We start from the raw sequence: 19514 nt of genomic DNA on the forward strand, positions 1-19514 counted from the left end.
AAAAAATGCATTTGCAGAAGTAAGTGCTCCTTAAGTAAACAGGATGCCCAGATGTATGCACAGTTAGAAACTGCTGGGTTAATAAAGACAGAACAACACTCAGCTAACGGAACAGAAATAATAAGGTACTTCCTTAAAAATGGTAAAGGTTGTCTATAAAACCAAAGAAACAAAAACCTTCAGGAAACATTATACTTAATGGCAAAATGTTGAAAACTTTCCCTCTGAATGGAAAAATTTAAAAACAGACACTAATTATCACCGCTCCGTCAAACACTGTACTGAAAGTTTTAATCCACAGAATAACTGAGGAAAAAGAAAGAATGGCGTAACAATTAGAAAGGAAGAAACACAACTGGCATTAGTCACAAATAATATGATTTTCTACCTAAAAAAACACCCACAGCACCTACAGACTCCTATTAGAATTAATGAAAGTTTGGCAGGTTCGCTGAGTATAAAATTAATATATCAAAATTAATTGTATTTCTCTACGCCTACAGTATAGAGATGGAAAATGAAACAATTTAACAAGACACTTTTCACAGTACCATAGGACAATTTAATACCCAGGAATGAATTCAACAAAAATATGTAAGACCTCCTCAGGGGATAATAATAAAACCTTACTGAGAGACATTAAAGAAAACCTGAATGAATGGGGAAATATATCATGTTTAGTCATTGGAAGGGCAAGTACTACAAAGATATGAATATCCTTGTAATAAATGATCGACAGGTTAAATGAATCACAACAAAAAACCCGACAGGTGTTTTGTGAACCACAGAAGTTGCTTCTAAAATTTGGAATTACAAATTACTGAGGATGGCCAAAGCCACTGAGAAAACAGAACAAAATGGCGGGGGGAGAGGAAGGCTTGTCCATCCAGGTATCAAGGTATTTGAAAGCGGTAGAAACCAACGTAGTGTGGTTTAGGTCTGGAGAGATGTACCCAGGAAGAGAGCCCATGAACAGACCTTTGTATGAGCAGACACTCTACTTACACAGAAGGGCTGTGGCAGTGACCATAGTTGACAGAACGTGTGACTGACTTCCTACTAACTGGGAGGAATATAATTGGCTATCCACTTGGAAAAAAGGGGCTTACCACTCAAAAGGTCATTTGCAAATGGATAATTTGAAAGGAAAGCTTTAAGAAGAAAATACAGAAAAATACTTACGGGAGCGCCTGGATAGCTCGGTTAAGTGTCGGGCTCTTGATTTCGGCTCGGGTCATGATCTCACGGTTCGTGGGATCGAGCCCCGTATGGATGCCCACGTCAGGCTCTGCACTGACAGTTCGGAGCCTACTTGGATTCTCTCTTCCTCTCTCTCTCTCTGTCCCTCCCCCATGCATGTGTGCATATGGGTGAGGGCACTCTCTCAAAAATAAATAAATTTAAAAGAAAAAAATTTTCATTATCTTGAAGTATGGCAGGAATTTTTAAAGTAAATAACACAAAAAGTGTTAACCGAAATGGCAAATATTTATAAATTTGACTATGTTTAAAATTTTTTTAATGTTTTATGTTTATTTTTGAAAGAGAGAGACAGAACATGAGCAGGGGAGGGGCAGAGAGAGAGAGGGAGACTAAAGCAGGCTCCAGGCTCTGAGCTGTCAGCAAGGAGCCTGACGCGGGGTTTGAACCTACAGACTGCGAGATTATGACCTGAGCTGAAGTCAGATGCTCAGCCGACTGAGCCACCCAGGCACCCCTAAATTTGAGTATTTTTAAATAAAGAGCGTCTATTCACCAAAAGAAAAACCATAAAAAGTGGGAAGCTGAGCCACAAAAGATATTTGTAAGTAGTATCTTTAAGTTTTTTTCATTTTTGATTTAATTGTTAGAATATATAAATAACTTCTAAATCCAAGAAAAACAGGGCAAAAGACCCAATAGAATAGATGGCAAAATATTTGGTACACACATCACAATAGTGGAAGCACAGATGGCCAATAAGCGTATGAAAATGGCATTAGGGAAATGAAAATTAAGTCATACGGTTGCATTAGACCATACATAATCTGCGTGCCTGCTAGATTGGCAAAAATTAAGAATACGGACAATACCACATATTAGCAGTAATGGGAGGGACTGTGAATTCTCATACACTGCGGGTTTCACTGTAGATAAAATCACGTTGGAAAACAGTGTAACACCAACTAAAAAGCCAAAGTTATACATGCTGTATGACCTGGCGATTCTCCTCCTAGCGCTGCACAAACTTGCGTGTACTCGATGTTCATCTCCGTATGATTCCTAGTTAAGCCAAATTTGGAATTTACAGCGCTGAAAATGAATGAACTCCAGATACACATAGATAAATGCTTCTCTCGTGCTGTTCGGTGAAGAAAGTAAATCAGGAACGTATATTTACAGAATGGTTCAAATTTATATACAATTTAAAAGCAGGCTAAACCAAACTGTCTCTACCTGAGGTATATTCAGGGCAGTGAAGCCCTTAAAGAAAGACAAGAAGACAATCACCGGAAAAGTAGTCACCCTCTGTCCACCCACCCTCTGTCCACCCACCCCCTGTAAGAATAAAACAGGATGTTCTGAATGGAAAGGGGACACCTGGATGCTTTCTGAGGTTCTAGGATGTTCTAGGATGTTCTATTTCTTGATGTAGATGGTGGTTAAACAGGTGTCTACTAAACAATCTTTTACTTTTTTATTATTAAAAAAATTTTTGTGAGCGCTGGAGAAAGAGAGAATCTTAGCATGTTCCATGCTCAGTGTGGAGCCTGATGTGGGGCTCGATTCTACGACTCAGAGATCATGCACGACCTGAGCAGAAATCAAGAGTTCGATGCTCAATTGCCTGGACCACTCAGGTGCCCATCTGCTTTACAGTCATTTATAAACGTCTATAAATGTGTTCTGTTTCTTTTTTTTCCTGATGTAGTTTATTTTATGATGACAAAAATACTAATCAACAAAAGGAGGCCAGCCAAAAGGATTTTAAGTAGAGGAGGGGGCTAGCAGCAAACCTAACGGTCCAATAAGAGAAAGGGTCGCACTTGGCTCCCGTCACTCCGAGCAGCAGGACCTGGGGGGCCCCCCCGCTCACCCGCCTGCCTGAATCTGCTGAGCGTCTGCTCCGTGCATGAGACCAGTAAGGCTCTTCTCCCGTTTGTGCAGAAACGTTAGCCGTTCGCCTCTCCGGGACAGAGTGCCCGAGATGACCCATGGGCTTTCTCTTCAAACCGCAAGTGTGCATGCCAGCCAGGGAGAGGAAGGGGACCATGGGACAGCGCACTACCCCAGCGTGGCTGCAGAGGAAAGTCGCTAACCATATGTTTCAGGGGACTTTGGGGGACCCCTGAAGTGACTCATTGAAAGCATGTCTGTCTGCAAGACCACAGGGACTGTTCTAAAATAATTGTCATTATGTGTTCTGTGGTGACTCATGACAGTTCTGAGCAGTTCAGTTGAGTACATTCTCCATGTTCTGGAATAGGGCAGGTGAGGTCACGGGTATGATAGATTCACAAAAGGTAACTCGGGTTCTCTGTGCTGAAAACTCCTCTGGTCAAAAATGATTCACCAACAGGCAAAATAACATGAAAGAATCATAGTGTTTCAGAGCGAAGAGAGGACTCAGATCGCACGGACTTCAGTGATTGACGGATGGTTTCAAAGGAGCCCCGTGAGGCCAGCAGACCCACCGCGGAGCGTGCGGGCAAAGCCTGGGGCTCTGCCTTCAGACAGCACAGCGACCACTCTATCGGCTAAATTGAGCTTCTGGAGCATAAGAGAAAAAGTCAGTGGCTTAAAAAAAAAAAGGCTTCAAAACCCACTGATTTTGTCTAACTTCTTCATTTTGCAGGTACAGAAACCGAAGTTCAGAGAGGGTAGGTGCTGTCCTCAAGGTCATTCAGCACATTACCAGCGAAGCAAGACCGGAACCAGCCAGGATTGTCCGCTCCCCACCAGTGTTCTTTCCATCTGCCCTCGACATCGTGGGCAGACATACTAAACCGGTGAGCATAAAACCAGGAAGGCAAAAACAGATCTAACGACCTCTGGCCCCTACGCCGTAAGGTTTCTGTAAGGACTAAATGAGCTCATGATCGCAAGGGCTCTGGACAGCCCGTGGCGTCGGACGGAGACCAGAGTTGGTGTTTGCTCTCAGATTCTCATAAAACGACACTTTCCTCGTCCTTCCTTCTCTTTCGCCGCTTGGTTACAACGTTCTGTCCCTGCCGACTGCCAGCCTGAAATTTACACAGGTCCACAAACCCATACAAGGAATGAAATGGGCAACCCGTGTTCTCTAGTCTGAGCCCGACAGCTGCTGGGGAGAAAATCTGATATGCGCCACGGACAAGGACTTAACGTAAGAACAATTTTACACATAATCCTTCTCCTCCCCATAGTTCTAGCCACAAATGGTTTTACCCCCACGAACCGTGTGTTCACGGAAGGGTCAGGCGTCGGCAGCAGCTGCGGGTTTTACGTTGACATTGAAGGGAGAGGCGTGCTGACGTCTGTGTCTGCCATGTTGAACGTACTTGGAAGAGCAGGGCTTAGAGCAGGAAGCACAGAAAGTCAGGAGTCCCAGGTGTGCTGGCCTCAACTCGAGCTTGGTGTGAGCGGGCAGCCTCACATACGCTCGGGCTGGCCAGCTCCGGTGTCCCAGGGGCCGGTCTATCCTTGTGTGTCTGTCCAATCTGTGTCTACCCCTGGCTGTAAGGGCCACTGCTCCGTTTCACCCTTGTGCTTCCTTATCCTGACACTGACATAAACCAATCCCCCTGCCCCCTGCAATCCTTCAGCCGCCCCGGTACAAAGAAGCCACTTGCGTGATGGGCAAAAGCAAGATTTAAAAAAAAAAAGTTTTATGTGTATCATTCCTACCATTTTGGTAACTAAAACAGACACAACAGAATTTGGGGCCCAGGCCTCAAGGGTGAAGAGCTAACATCCAGAGGTATGGTTTGCAGCACGTACTGATCTAAGTTTTACGTCAGCCAAACCCCTTCTCGTGATACCTTCTGACACTTGACAAGAGGAAGACAAGAGAGTCATCTCCTCTCAGTTATAGTTCTGACGTATGGCGTTTCGGGTGTTTTCTGTTTGTGACACACGTTTCGCGGTGCCCTAAGGAGCATCCGGTTTAAAATGAACAAAGGATGGGGGCGCCTGGGTGGCGCAGTCGGTTAAGCGTCCGACTTCAGCCAGGTCACGATCTCGCGGTCCGTGAGTTCGAGCCCCGCGTCGGGCTCTGGGCTGATAGCTCAGAGCCTGGAGCCTGTTTCCATTCTGTGTCTCCCTCTCTCTCTGGCCCTCGCCCGTTCATGCTCTGTCTCTGTCCCCAAAAATAAATAAACGTTGAAAAAAAAAATAATAAAATAAAATGAACAAAGGATGAACACTTAGTAACATTTGAAGTTTGGCTCAGAAAGTTAAAAATTTTAAGAATAAAAATGCATTCCCTGAAGGTGAAAAATCAAAGAGTAAAGAGATAGCATCCCTCACCAGAAGGGATGCGGTGTGGGTTCGTAGGCGATGATGAATAAGATACCTGAAGACAGGTACGCTGTACGGGTCAGTGAAAAAGAGACAAGGGAAAGGGTTTGTTTTGTTCAAGGAGGACAGTTAGTGGCAATCCAGGAGGTAAAAAGGAACCAGGGAAAAGGGACAGTAAGTCTGATTCAGGACAAGGAGTGGAGGGCATTACTATAGATTTCGATTCTGGACAGTATTGATTTTCTGTCTTCATTTTTCCTTGAGAATTAACTCCCAGAGCCTCTCCACGAACATATACGTAGTGTCCATATGGGTCCACACCACTGGGCGAGGCCTGACAAGAACACGCAAAAGCCTGTGTGGAAAGTGGTAACAAAATCCATGGACGTGAGTGATTGTGAATCCTCCTGCTTTCTACCTTCCTTTTTTCCTCCTTCATTTGTTCCTTCCTTCCTTGATTATTTGGGTCCCTGCCACATGCTAGGCACTTTTCTGGGCTCCGAGGATGACACGAATCTGTGTCTCCAAGAGGCTTACAGGCTGGTAACGAACCGACCCGGTGGCAAACTCAATGTTGAATCTGTTTAGGATATCCCATGGACGGTGAGGGCGGGGGCGTGGTGGGGAGCAGCACAGGGCACTAAGGGGTTCTGTGTCTGGCCGGGATTATCTCAAAGACCCTGAAAGAGAGGCTGAAACCAGAAGCAGAGGTAGTTCCGGAACAAGGACACTACTTGCTTCATACTATGAACCAAAGAAAAAATCCCACAGAATGGTCAGGATGAGTGATGTCAGAAGCAACATCAAAATACCAGGGCTCGTGTTTTCACTTTCCTCTAACTAGATCAGGAATCTTGAGTGAGTTCCTATACACTTTCAACTGTTTCCTTCTTTGCAAAAGAAGCATTAACACCATCGACTTTGTAGAGGACAGTTATCAGGATGACAAGGGATAGAATGTATGGAAAGACTTGGTGAATTACAAGAAAAATAGACCATATTATCATCAGACAGTGTAAGACAGGTCACGCAGAGTCAAAGCTGGGAACAGAAAAGGTCAAGAGACGTGCTAACCACCCCTATTAGGTCCAATTACAGGGAATTTGAGAAACAAGAGATTCACTTTTTTTCCATTTCTCATCTTCTCCTCCTTCTCCAACATTAACCACATAATATCTACTAGGAAAGCATCTCAATTTAAGAAAATGTGGTATATGAAACATGTATACTTACAAAATAAATAGTTTCTTTCCAAAGGAACTCCTTTAAGTGACAAGTTTACATGGTAAGACAAAATCCAGTGATTTACTAAGAGCTGTTTTGTACCCAACTTATAAAGTACAACTGTGCCCCTCTCTCTCCCTCTCTCTTTATGTATACATATACATATACATATATATACACACACACACACACACACATAAGTATATATATATATTGATCGGTATATATATGTGTATATATATATATACACACACACACGTGTGTGTGTGTGTGTGTGTATATATATATCGATTGGTATTTTACCAAGTTTTAAAGCTTCAAAAGCACCTAGGATATGGCTACTAGGAAAAATAGCATGTGTGTTAGAATATTACAATTCTGTATTATAACATGGAACTGATGTCTATCGTCTCATGAAACAGAAGGCCAGTATCGTAGCGGTGTCATTATTCCTTAAACAGCCTACGGCAAACCAGGCTAGACTCAAGACACCTCACGAAAATGTCGGGGTCGTCAAACACTGCTTTGTTACTCAAAAACGCTGCTCTCCAGTTAGGGAAATCGCGGTTAGACATTCCATTTTGAGAAAGTTCTTTGTCCATTATCATATTCCTGCCAAATTTCAGTAGCAAGGCCTCATTTCTGATTTGAGGTTGAGGTCCACACTGGGCCATGTACACTGTAGGTCCATGCCGGGCCATGTATATTGCAGGACAGCAACTGGTCCCTCAGACCTTGCAACTAACAGCCTTCATATCCCTACGGCTTACATCACTACTTTGTTCCCAGGTTATAACGCATACAGTTTAATGGTCTCTTACTCAAGAGGCAAGACGAAATCATTATTTGTGATTTATTATTTTCTCAACAGAGGCATAGCCACCTTCAGATAACCTCTGCACTAACCTCATAAAGAAGCAAGTGTTCCAGGAAGCTCGTGGAGGGATATTTTGCAAACCTGTGCACAGGGCCCCAGACAATTTAAAATACTGATAGGCTCTGAGCTTTTTCAGTGAGTCTATGAAATAATCCTGCGTCCTTATTTCCAGTTATAATCTGCTTCGTTTTTTTAATTTTTAAAAAAAATTTTTTTTTCAACGTTTATTTATTTTTTGGGGGACAGAGAGAGACAGAGCATGAATGGGGGAGGGGCAGAGAGAGAGGGAGACACAGAATCGGAAACAGGCTCCAGGCTCCGAGCCATCAGCCCAGAGCCCGACGCGGGGCTCGAACTCACGGACCGCGAGATCGTGACCTGGCTGAAGTCGGACGCTTAACCGACTGCACCACCCAGGCGCCCCTGCTTCGTTTTTTTTTATAAAAGGGTTATTTTTCTCCCTTCTGATGAGAAAGAAAAACAAATGCTTTTTATAAGATAATGTCCAGTGAAAACCTATGTTTTGCTAGCTTCCTGGAGAGGCCGGCTGCCAGAGAGAAACAGAAAATAAAGGAAAAAAGCCGAATCCCTCCACGAACTGACTCAGCCCTTCACGGCTAGTGTTGTCATTATTGTTTTTTGTCTTCCCTTTTCAGCTGCCAGGGATTAAGAGGAAAGAAAATAAAAGGGCAAGAAAGTTTGGCAGAGAAAGTTAGTATCTGGTGCTGTGACACTTTGGAGGTGAAGCAGCTTCAGCTCCTTCCATGGCCCTCACTCCAGAAAAACAAAGAGAAATTTGTGATACACCATTGTGCTTTTACAGCAATGCCTTTGCGGGAAAGGTGAGGTTTTCCTACAGCAGAGCCGTGAGCAGGCTGGCCCAGGAACATTCCCGTCTGAAGGATTCCTGTCAACAAGAGTTCCTTTGACAGAGGAAGATGGCAGAAGAAATGTCTGCAAGTAATTCATTTTTTTCATATTTATTCATTTTTGAGAGAGAGAGAGTGAGCGAGTGAGCGGAGGAGGGGCGGAAAGAGGCTGGGGCCAGAGGATCCAAAGTGGGTTCTGTGCTGACAGCAGTGAGTCCCATACAGGGCTCAAACTCATGAACTGTGAGGTCGTGACCAGAGCCGAAATCAAGACCCGGATGCTTAACAGACTGAGCCACCCAGGCGCCCTTCCGTTGGTTGTTCTTAAATAAACACGTGAATAAAGCCAACCACTTAAGCTTCTGAGACCATCTACCTGAAGAGCTAATGCGACGGTGGGCAGATTGCCCAAGCATTACTGTGTGCTTACAGCAACTGTTCGGCAAACACCATTTATTATCATTTCACCATGAGGCGCCCGGGTGACTCAGTTATTAAGCATCTGACTTCGGCTCAGGTCATAACCCACAGTCTGTGAGTTCAGGCCCAGCGTCAGGCTCTGTGCCGACAGCTCAGAGCCTGGAGCCTGCTTCGGATTCTGTGTCTCCCCCTCTCTCTGCCCCTCCCCTGTTCACACTGTCTCTCTCTCTCTCTCAAAAACAAATAAACATTAAAAAAATTTATAATTTCACTATCTTTTTTTATTGATGCCTCTCTGAGCTACTAAACTGTGGGCAGTTTTGTACCATTTTTGAAGAACTGTAAAGTAGCATACAAAGAGCTCACTGTTACAGAGTAACTATAGTCCACAACACTGTGACGAATGGTTTAAGTAATTAAAGTATATCTCATAGAAAATGTACAATAACCCTCTGAAATAAATATCATTCTGTCTGTTTTACTAATGAAGACACTGAGGCTGCAGACTTTAAACAACTTTCCTAAGATCTCACAGCTGGAAGGTGCCAGAACCATGACAGAATAATTTATGTATGGCTAAATCACTGTTATCTGTAATGGGATTTGAAACTCCATTTCCCCCTGATTTAAGGTATTTTCTTTATTCCCTTAGTCTTTGCTGAGTTTCTTCAATATCCAAGGCATTGTTTTTCTTATATGCCACTGGCTGTTATTTCAAAGAGCAAGTGACTTTTCGCTTAATAAAGAAATATAGGGGCGCCTGGGTGGCGCAGTCGGTTAAGCGTCCGACTTCAGCCAGGTCACGATCTCGCGGTCCGTGAGTTCGAGCCCCGCGTCAGGCTCTGGGCTGATGGCTCAGAGCCTGGAGCCTGTTTCCAATTCTGTGTCTCCCTCTCTCTCTGCCCCTCCCCCATTCATGCTCTGTCTCTCTCTGTCCCAAAAATAAATAAACGTTAAAAAAAAAAAAATTAAAAAAAAAAAAGAAATATAATTGCCTTCTCCAAAATAACAGCAGTATTTCCCTGCAGTCTTGTTATAATTTAGTATCCAAGTATTTGGCAAGAATCATGTTTGCCTCTTGAGCCTCAGGTTAATTACAAACTTCTTTTCTTTTCCTTCTAGTTAAATCCCTTGTCCTTCAAATCTCTTATTTTTTCTTTAATAATCAAAATATTTTGTTACAATGCTGTAGACCCAGGTTTGTGGTCATTGGTGTGTGCTATTTAAAACGAACCTTGAAATGATTATAAAAATCTCTAATATTGCATCTAATTAATTTTCATAAATCAAAATTCCTTTAAAAAATATTATTACTTCCAATGGGCCCTAAACATCGAGCGCATTTAGACAGATTCCCCTTTCCTCCACATTCCTAGACCATCACGCCAATTAGGTATACAAGTATTTTTTCAGGACTTAATATTCTCTATACAGGAGATAGTCTCTCCAACCCAAATCACTCTTAGTTTGTTGCTTTCTTTGAGTGACTGTAAGTAGCCATAAAACTTGGCTTCTAGACTAGATTTTACCAGATGAGCAATTTCATCATAATGGCGGAATGGAGAGAACAAAGCTCACATTTTTGTGTAGCATCCTTTTTCTTCTTGGACAGTCACTATGAAGAAATATTCATTCCTTCCCAGACTCAACAGCTGTGTGATCCTGTGGGTTTGAACTCTGAAGGAACTAGCACTTTTTCCTTTTCCTAATTCCCCATTCTGGATAGAGAGGGAAGTCAGACCCAAAGCTTCCAAATTCAGAAATTCATTTGGTGCTCCACACTGTGCTGAACGTTCTGTATTACTTGCCCTTGATGGATGATAGGAATCATCATTACTCTAGTGAATGAGGTGGTGTGGAAAACAGATGGAGCTCATCAGTCTCCTCAGTAGATCATCAGAGATGTGTTTGGTTGTTACGAAGGGGTTCCGTTGCCCCCAGACTCACAACTTACGTGCTCCTTATTGACTGCCGCTGTGGTGTGTTGGGAACTCTTTAGAATAGCTTCCTCCCACGCTTTGGTAGCAGTCCACTCTACCAACTGACAAGGAATTGCGCGGCATTAGGAGGGCGCAGAGGCTCCGCGGGCCTTAACTTCCATGGCTCTCACCGTCTGTCTTCATTTAAACCAAGCTGCACACTTGATGACTGAGACTAAGCCAGCGTTTCTATTTAAGAGCATGAATGGCACTTTGGTATCACGTTTCAGTTTGTTTGTCCTCTGCCCATAGTTTAAGACTCTCAGCCTTCTGGAAAGAGTGGCTGTATTTCTGAATGTTTCTATTTTGCTCAGTAGGTAATGGTGGCATGGAAATTTTAGCTGCCCTCACGGAGACAGGATGGCTGCCTGCCACTTCCCATGCTTGCCCACATTCCTGACGCGCCCAAAATGTTTACCGTTGTTGTGATCCTTAGGAAAGAATGCTGAAAGGTTGCTCAGTTGTGACTCATTTTATGAGGGGGTTAGGTTCCCTGAAGATGAATGTGACCTACATCCTATTTTAAACAAGCAGATACCGTTTATTTGTAAACACCATTTTATCCTTTCTTGAAAGAAAAATTCCTCTGAAAGTCCACCTTCTGAAACGTCATAAAAGTAGGGCTGTCCCGTTTAGAAGAAGGACCCCCCCCGGGAACCCTGTCCCTGCACGCTGACACAGCCTCTCCATCCCACAGGCTCTTCTGGAAAACTCCTAAATCTACTTAGAGGGCAGATTTTTTTTTTTTTTTATATCTGTCCCACAGTAACTGATGGAGAATTAGAAGATTCAGAAAAAAAAATCATTCTAATAGATGTTGTCCCCAAACCTAAATTTCACAGAGTGGACTGGTTTAATCACAGGCCACCTGGAAGGGTTGGCAATTTAATAATTTATGAGACTCTCCTTCCCTGATCTGCTCTCCGGTGGGCATCCGCAGTCTTAAAAGCCAACGGTCTCCTTTGTAGCACTGCCGAGAAAAGGCTGGAAAGAATGAATGATTTGTTCTTCATGCAGCTGGTGGAGAAGAAATGCCAAAAGTTCTACGGACTCCATAAGCCAACTCTTCTTTAAAAAAAAAAAAAAAAAACAACTTTGTGAGGGTGGTTTCAAATGAAGAGGCTTTCCAAATACCCCACCTGCTCTCAATGCCATGGTTCATCTATCACTGGGGACAAACCTTCCTGTCTTCTCCCTAGGTTGGAAAATGAGCTTAATGTGCTAAATTGTTGCCGGAATCCACAGAACCGCCAGAGAGCCACTCCGAAGACGTGTCCTGCTGATTCCACGAGGAGGAGGTACTTTGTCTTCTCTGAGATGGAGTTTGTGAAATACACGTAGGGACGTATTAACTCATTACACCAAGGATTCTGTAAAATACTTCCGGTGGTAATTATTTCCATCCCTAGGGAACGGCTCTTTTTTGTGTAGCCTGAATCCAGTCAAGGCAGCAGAAGGCTCTTACTAGAACTATTTACGTGTGGCTGTCTGATTTGAGAAGACGTGCCTTTACTGTTCACACTGGCACCAACCGCCCCTCTATGGATCCTTATCTAACATTTACCCCTCAAGCTTTGCCCCAGATGAACCGGGCTTGCTTAGTTCCACATTCTAAACGTCCTCTTTGCGCTTATCTCCAGCTTGGTGTCATCGCCACTCGTGCCTAACGAGATACGGTCTGCCTCTGAAATGGACTCTCGAGCCCCACCTTCTTGATGAAGGGCCTGATAGTCTCAGGGGACTTCCTTAGAAAACACTCATTACGGAACTGAACCGTTTTTATCTTAGCAGCGTATGGATTTCTGCTTACTTGCTGTTTGACTGTTCTGTATGTGCCGTTTGGCCCCACATCACCGAGTCTCCTTCTGCTCATAAGGGAAGTCATGCCGCACATGTGGTAAATACATAAATCTCTGTAGGTGCACGTACGTAATATACAGACACATGTATTCATCTATGTGCGTGTAGCAAGGACACTGGGCCGGAAATAGGCGTCCAAGTACTTATCGAACTGATTTAAATTCACAACTGTTATCAGTTATGCCAATTAACAAGAAAAAACTTATTTCATTAATTTACCACCTTCTAAAAGAGTAAATTCAAAGGCAGAAGGTCCAGACCTACTTTTTATTCTTCAACTGTCCTTATTATATAAAAACTATAGAACTGGTTATAACAATGCCTCCTATCAATATATGCAAAATTCATTTTGAAATTTTTTACTAAAATACCTGTTATTTTTCAAAAGCCTTAGTGGATAAATAATAAACATACTTATTCTTGCCTAAAAACACATTCTTTTTTTTATTTAAAAAAAAATTTTTTTTTAAACATTTATTTTTGAGACAGAGCGCGAGCATGAACAGGGGAGGGGCAGAGAGGGAGACACAGAATCTGAAACAGGCTCCAGGCTCTGAGCTGTCAGCACAGAGCCCGACACGGGGCTCGAACTCACGGACCGTGAGATCATGACCTGAGCCGAAGTCGGACGCTTAACCGACCAAGCCACCCAGGCGCCCCAAAAACACATTCTTTTAACAATAAAACTTCGGGCTTTTAGGTAAAAATTTAGGCAAGACACATGTGAGTCAGAAATAATAATAATAATAATAATAGACTGAAAGATGAAACAGTGAATGGGGGAGTGAAATTGGGGAATTTGGATGGTTTTGAGCATTAAAAATAAGGATACACGCACGATTATGGGAGAGAAAATGCGTGCTGTTAGTACAACTTTATGTAACTGACGTGTCCCAGGCAGAACTATTCTTATCCCTACGCTCTTGCCTCTTTGCTCCCCAAGCTCTTCTTTAGCCTTGTAAAATAGCACATCCCACGTTTTTAAACTACTCGGTTATCAATCCGTCTCCCAGTAGACTACACACACCTTTAGGAAAGGGACCGTGGTGTGTTCGTACAGTTTGTCCTTAATGCCTAGCCCAGTAAACACGGTAAGTAATAAAGGAGCAAGTAATCGAATGACCTAAGGAAGGGAGAGGGAAACAAAAGGTACGAGAAGAATATTCCTAGGAAAACCAACCCCTCACGAAGTTATGAGTAGGCCAAGTTCTTTAATTCCAAAATTCCATTCATTTCTCCAAATATAGAGGAAGAGCAAAGATACTAACATTAAAAACACGACACTCTTTGTGAACCTGGAACTTTGTTCCCAGATTCCGTTTTTAATTCACAGTATTATAATGGTCTCTTCCCAGAAAAGTGCTCTGACATTTCCAAAAAATAGTAGAGCTTGGGCAAAATGAAAATTGCTTCAAATTTTTTTGTAGCACTTTTGATTATAATGTCGTGTCTTTTGTCACAGATAACAGTTCTATTGATTCAAGTTATTCTTACCTGGAGCTCCATCTAAGTATAGAAAATGTGCCCAAAGCTGTCACATCTTCACGGTATTTTTACACCTTTATATAATGCACACCATGAAAGAAGTCATCCTACAGATTTGCCTCTTGAAATTTTTCACTGCTGAGATTCTGAGGAAGTTCCTAACATAACTAACCCCACACACAATCCACACGGCAGCACCGAAAACTACATAGAACAAGTTGCTCCTTGAGTACAGGTAAGATGAACATTACTGCTGCTCGAGTTGTTGGCATCTGACGTATAGTTAAATTCCTAAAGCTGTTTTTAAACCTGGGATGGACTTTTGATGGAGGAAAACAGGACATTACATTGCATAAAATTCTAGCTGCGTTTCCTACCCAGCTGACGTTGTTCTCCAAGATTCACGGCACTTTTGCCATTTGGCCTTTGGTGGCACATGGACACTGGAGCCTATTTTCAACAATAGATACGTAAAAAAAAAAAAAGGAGTTGCATGCTTAATGGTCACCCTAAAACCAAATTCACGAAATCATAAGAACACAAAGCAGTCCCTGAAGAGTCTGCATGTCATGAGACTGTGTTCCAAGCAGCCTCACAGGGAGACATTACTTTCGTGAATTTTTCCACAGTGCAAAATCCGGTCCGTGGCTTTGCACGCTAGCAGCCCGATCTATCAGCAAAGCCGGAGGAAATGTACACGCCGGAGGCGGGCTTAGAACCCAAAGAGCACAAAACGCTAAAGACTGCCGTCAAGATCCAAATATGTTAATTTACAACAAGAAGCAGAGTGTCAGAGCACAACACCCGTGGGGGCAAGCCAGCTCATTCTCTTTCTGTAGACACACCTCCCGGAAGAGCCAGATCATAATGGCAAGGTCACTTGGTGGTGAAAAAATGGAACAGAAGTCTTACGTAACTCAAATGGAAGGCCAGGATTCAGATTCCAGTTCCACCACTTCCTGATTTACCCTGATGTCTCACAGGAGGGAGCAGTGACCCCGCAGACTCACCTAGCAGCGAGGGGTCCACCCCCCACCCCCCACCCCCCACCCCTGCAGTGGCTTTGGCTGGGAACTGCAGGCTCACCTCCGTGGCTCATCAGTCCCTCTGCTGAATGACAGACGTTTCCTTTAGATGTGTCCATGTCTAACTCTGGTAGACAAACAGTTACCCTAAAGGAACCTCTGCCCTCTCTGCCAGTGCCATTTAAAGGTGTCATCGGATTCGTTTCTTTTTTCTTCTTCTTATTTATTTGTATCATCATTCTTCTTTTCTGTTCACGCCACCACCACCAGGCAAGTCTGGCCCCACATCTCCCCAAGGCAGGAGCCTAACTGGCTTATGTCCCTCAAGCCTGTCTCATTGTCCAACTCCAAAGATCGCTACTACATGCACACGTACCTGAGGTTAAGGTTCTATACATGTGTTTTCCCATTTCCCCCTTTCACTCATAGTAGAAACTCCCAGTGAATCCTAGTGCCTTCAAAGTTAAGCTTGAACTGCTTAACCTGCCATTCACATTCTTTTGTATCTGTGGGGCACCTGGGTGGCTCAGTCAGTTAAGAGTCTGACTCTTGATTTCTGCTCAGGTCATGATCTCATGGTTTGCAAGTCTGAACCCCACATCAGGCTCTGTGCTGATGGTGCGGAGCCTGCTTGGGATTCTCTCTCTCTCTCTCTCTCTCTCTCTCTCTCTCTCCCCCCTTCTCCCTGCCCCTTGACCCCCCCATCCTCTCTCTCTCTCAAATAAATAAATTTTTTAAAAATTTTTAAAAAATTATTTCATATCTGTGCCCAATTTATTATCACTTTCCTACTATATGAACCTTGGCTCTAGTTAAATCTACTGTTTCTTAATATTCTATGAGCACCCCTAATCCATGTTTCCGCTTGCTCCTGGGGTCAACTCAACATCATCCTCCTCAATTAGAATAAACTACCAGCAGGTGGACAAAATACATCTTGCATTTTTTTAAGTTTACTTATTTTGAGAGAGAGAGAGAGAATGTGTGCACACAAGTAGGGGTAGGGGCGGAGAGGGAGAGAGAATCCCAAGAAGGCTCCATGCTGTCAGCACAGAGCCTCACACAGGGCTTGATCCCACGAACTGTGAGATCACGACCTGAGCCAAAAGTAAGAGTTGGATGCTTAATTGACTGAGCCACCCAGGCACCCCACATTTTGCCTTTTTTATATCTTGCTTTCTCAGTGCCTTGTTACCAAAGGTGTTCAAAAACAGCTGCTTAGAACTGGCCCTATCCGCTAGTAGGTAAAACCTCTGAACTTTCTTCAGAGCCTAAGATAGAATGTGAAAAGTATTACCCTTAACGGAAGAGAGATGCCGTCTCTTGACGTGTCCTTGGGGCATTCGTTAGTAGTTCATGGCTTCTTCTACGCCCTTGGAGTGATTTTGTAATATCACTGTGCTCCCCCACACCCTCATTGGCTGTCTGTATTGTTTAATACCATAGCTGAAAACATCTTTCAACTCCTGTTATCCTCACTGTTAGTCTCAAAGTATAGGGCTAGCTTTAAAAATAGACTAGTCGTCTCGTATTTTAGAAATTGCAACCAGGACATTTAACAGCTACAATGATATGGGGGGTGGCTATATAGAAAAGTACAATAAATAGGTCCCTTCAATGCGATGGCGTAGTTGATAAAAGTCTTCAGTACAAAAGATGAAGAGGCAGATTTGTAAATTTCATTGGCATCGCAAAGAGATCAAGAAGGAAATAATCTTAAGCTATTTCATCTGCCATTGAGCCTTCGGCATTCTCGTTGTGTAATCATACCCTGGTCCCAAGCCTGACTGGAAAGTACTTGAAGAAAAAACTCTACCCTGCATTGCTCAAATACAATGAGCTGATTTGCAACAGCATCTAGTAAGACACAAGTTTTTTACTTCATACCAAAGTACTATGGCTCGTGGGGAGGACATCCAGAATGTTGTCAACAGAGTCCTCTGTGGTTGTGAAAGACATGAAAATACATACATCATCTCGTGTTTCATGGAATTTGGCAACTCTCCGTCAGAAATGTTGGGGAACAATCTGGCTAAGTCTTGAAAGTAGGAATGAGAAGCCTAATTCAAAGTGGAATGAAGGTGATAATCTTTCCTAGGCAGGAGGAAATTGCTAGATGAAATGAAGATAATTAAGCTTGATTAGTTAATTATAAAAATACAAACAAAATGAAAATAGTCTGATTGTAGGAAATAAAAGGAAGAGCTATGTTAAAATGGAGAAATAAATAATTTCCTAGGCAAAGAAAAATTAACTCTTAGAGGTAGGAGATCAAGAGTTAAAAAAAAAAAAAGTTCATTAGGTACCTGCCTATCCTCCTAATATTACAATAAAATTGGAGACGAATTATGCTTGCACTGAATAAAAATTATAATGATATATTCTATTGTTTATAGATTAATACAAGATATGAGAAAGAAGAATTTTGTTAAATCGACATAATATTAAAACAACACAAAGCACAATTTTTCGAAACCTTATGTTTCCAATTAATATTCCCAGGAAAAGATTTTCCGTTAATGAGTGTTGATTTCTTTCTTTTTTTAAAAAAAGTTTATTCATTTTTGAGAGAGGGAGAGAGAGAAGGAAGAAGGACAGAGAGAATGCCAAGCGGGCTCCGTGCTGTCAGAACTCACAGACCGTGAGATTGTGACCTGAGCTGAAATCAAGAGTTGGACGCTTAACTGACTGAGCCACCCAGGCGCCCCTCTTTCTTTCTTTTTTAGGGACATGATCCTAGAGTTCTAACAGATCTTCACGCAGGCTCATAAAACTAGACGGGAACATGGAAGGCTTGTCCTATATTCCTGTGACCTTCTGGCATAAGCACACTGAGATCACATTAAAGAGGAGACAATTGTCTCCACTTATTTATGACTATGGACAAAAAGGAGCTACCATAGCATTCTCTACACATCTACACTTTTTGTCACTCCACAAAAAGTGTAGATGTTTAGCCAATATTTCACGTTATATTATGTTCGGCAATTCTCCTAAGAGGTAGACAAGATTTGACTAGGAAGTAATGGGCTACAGGCTGCCATGAGAAGAACTTTTATCCCCTTATGATCGTGTATGATCGATTTAATCTTGTATCTAGAAATGCGGTTTGTTTTCAAATCTAGTTTCCTATGTTTGCTGCTTTCTAAACAAAATATTCCGTTTACCAACACAGCGTGCGCCACATTTAAATAGTTACAGCCGGTCCAAAGCTGGGCTGCTGGGCAAGGAATTACGTGCTGCCTGTTCCCTCTGGAGCCCATCTTCTTGTGTGAGTTTCATACTGGCGTTTAGATTTTCCACACTTTGAACTGAGTACATAAATTTCTCACTTTGCATAAGAACACTCTTTCCCGGGAAAAAAAAGACTTCGTATCCACCTCACATACCAAAAAAGATTTTCTACCTTTATTCAGCTTTCCACGTACCTACAGAGTAACCTCGATTCTAAAATGAAGTATTCCACAAATGGAAAAGGTAGAAAAGCAGATTTTAAGAAGGCAGACTTTCCATTCTAAGTGCTCTTTTTTAAAAAACTAAGTTTTCTCATTCCTTGATGGTACATTTGGATTCTGAAAATCTGAAAATTTAAGCTACTTCAGAGGTATCTGGGGTCTAAAGTGTGCATACTTGCTTGATGATGTTCAAACCAGAAATTAATCAAAAGGCTGTAAGGAAATTAAAATGTCACCCCGAAGCTCACCATAACAACTGTTTTACTGTATAGGGTATCAGTCCAATAGAATAGAAATGGTTTTACAACCTTTAAATTTAGTCTATGGTTAGAATGACTTTCTTGTCTGGTCTCATACTTCAGTTTCTTCCTGAGAAACATGGGTAGACGTCCTTGGCTACACACACAAAACTTTGTTAATTCATGTTCCTATCCCCTTATAATCAAGTTTCTACACCCTGGGGCAAAGCAATGACAGCTCCTTCCAGAAAAACACACGCCGTAAACCCTAGTATTCCGCAGGCCGCGTTTTATTTTCTAATCTTGGCAAAATAAACGCTGTGAAAAACAAATACAACCTTCACCTTTCTCTTTTTCACAATCGACTAAAGAGTTGATTTAAAAATCATAAAAATCCGGGGACGTGTTAAAGGACAACTGAAGTACGATCGGTAATGGAAGCCTCTAGAATTACAGCGCGGCCAATGCAATGTTTAAGGTTTTCAAGAGTTGGGTTTTTTTTTCTTTTTTCTTTTTTTTTAACAGAGAAATATATCCTCCATGGTAGGTTTCCACTAATCTCTCTGGCCAGGATGCCCCGATTGTATGAACCCAGGCCTTTGC

The 19514-nt window shown here is 42.6% G+C and overlaps 1 protein-coding gene across 4 annotated transcripts in view; it reads right to left on the reverse strand.

Moving 5' to 3' along the window:
• Positions 1 to 19514, reverse strand: part of ASB5 (ankyrin repeat and SOCS box containing 5) — a 65397-nt gene that overhangs the window by 37271 nt on the left and 8612 nt on the right. The window lies entirely within an intron of this gene.

The sequence above is a fragment of the Prionailurus bengalensis genome, chromosome B1, assembly GCF_016509475.1.
Source record: "Prionailurus bengalensis isolate Pbe53 chromosome B1, Fcat_Pben_1.1_paternal_pri, whole genome shotgun sequence".
NCBI lineage: Eukaryota > Metazoa > Chordata > Mammalia > Carnivora > Felidae > Prionailurus > Prionailurus bengalensis.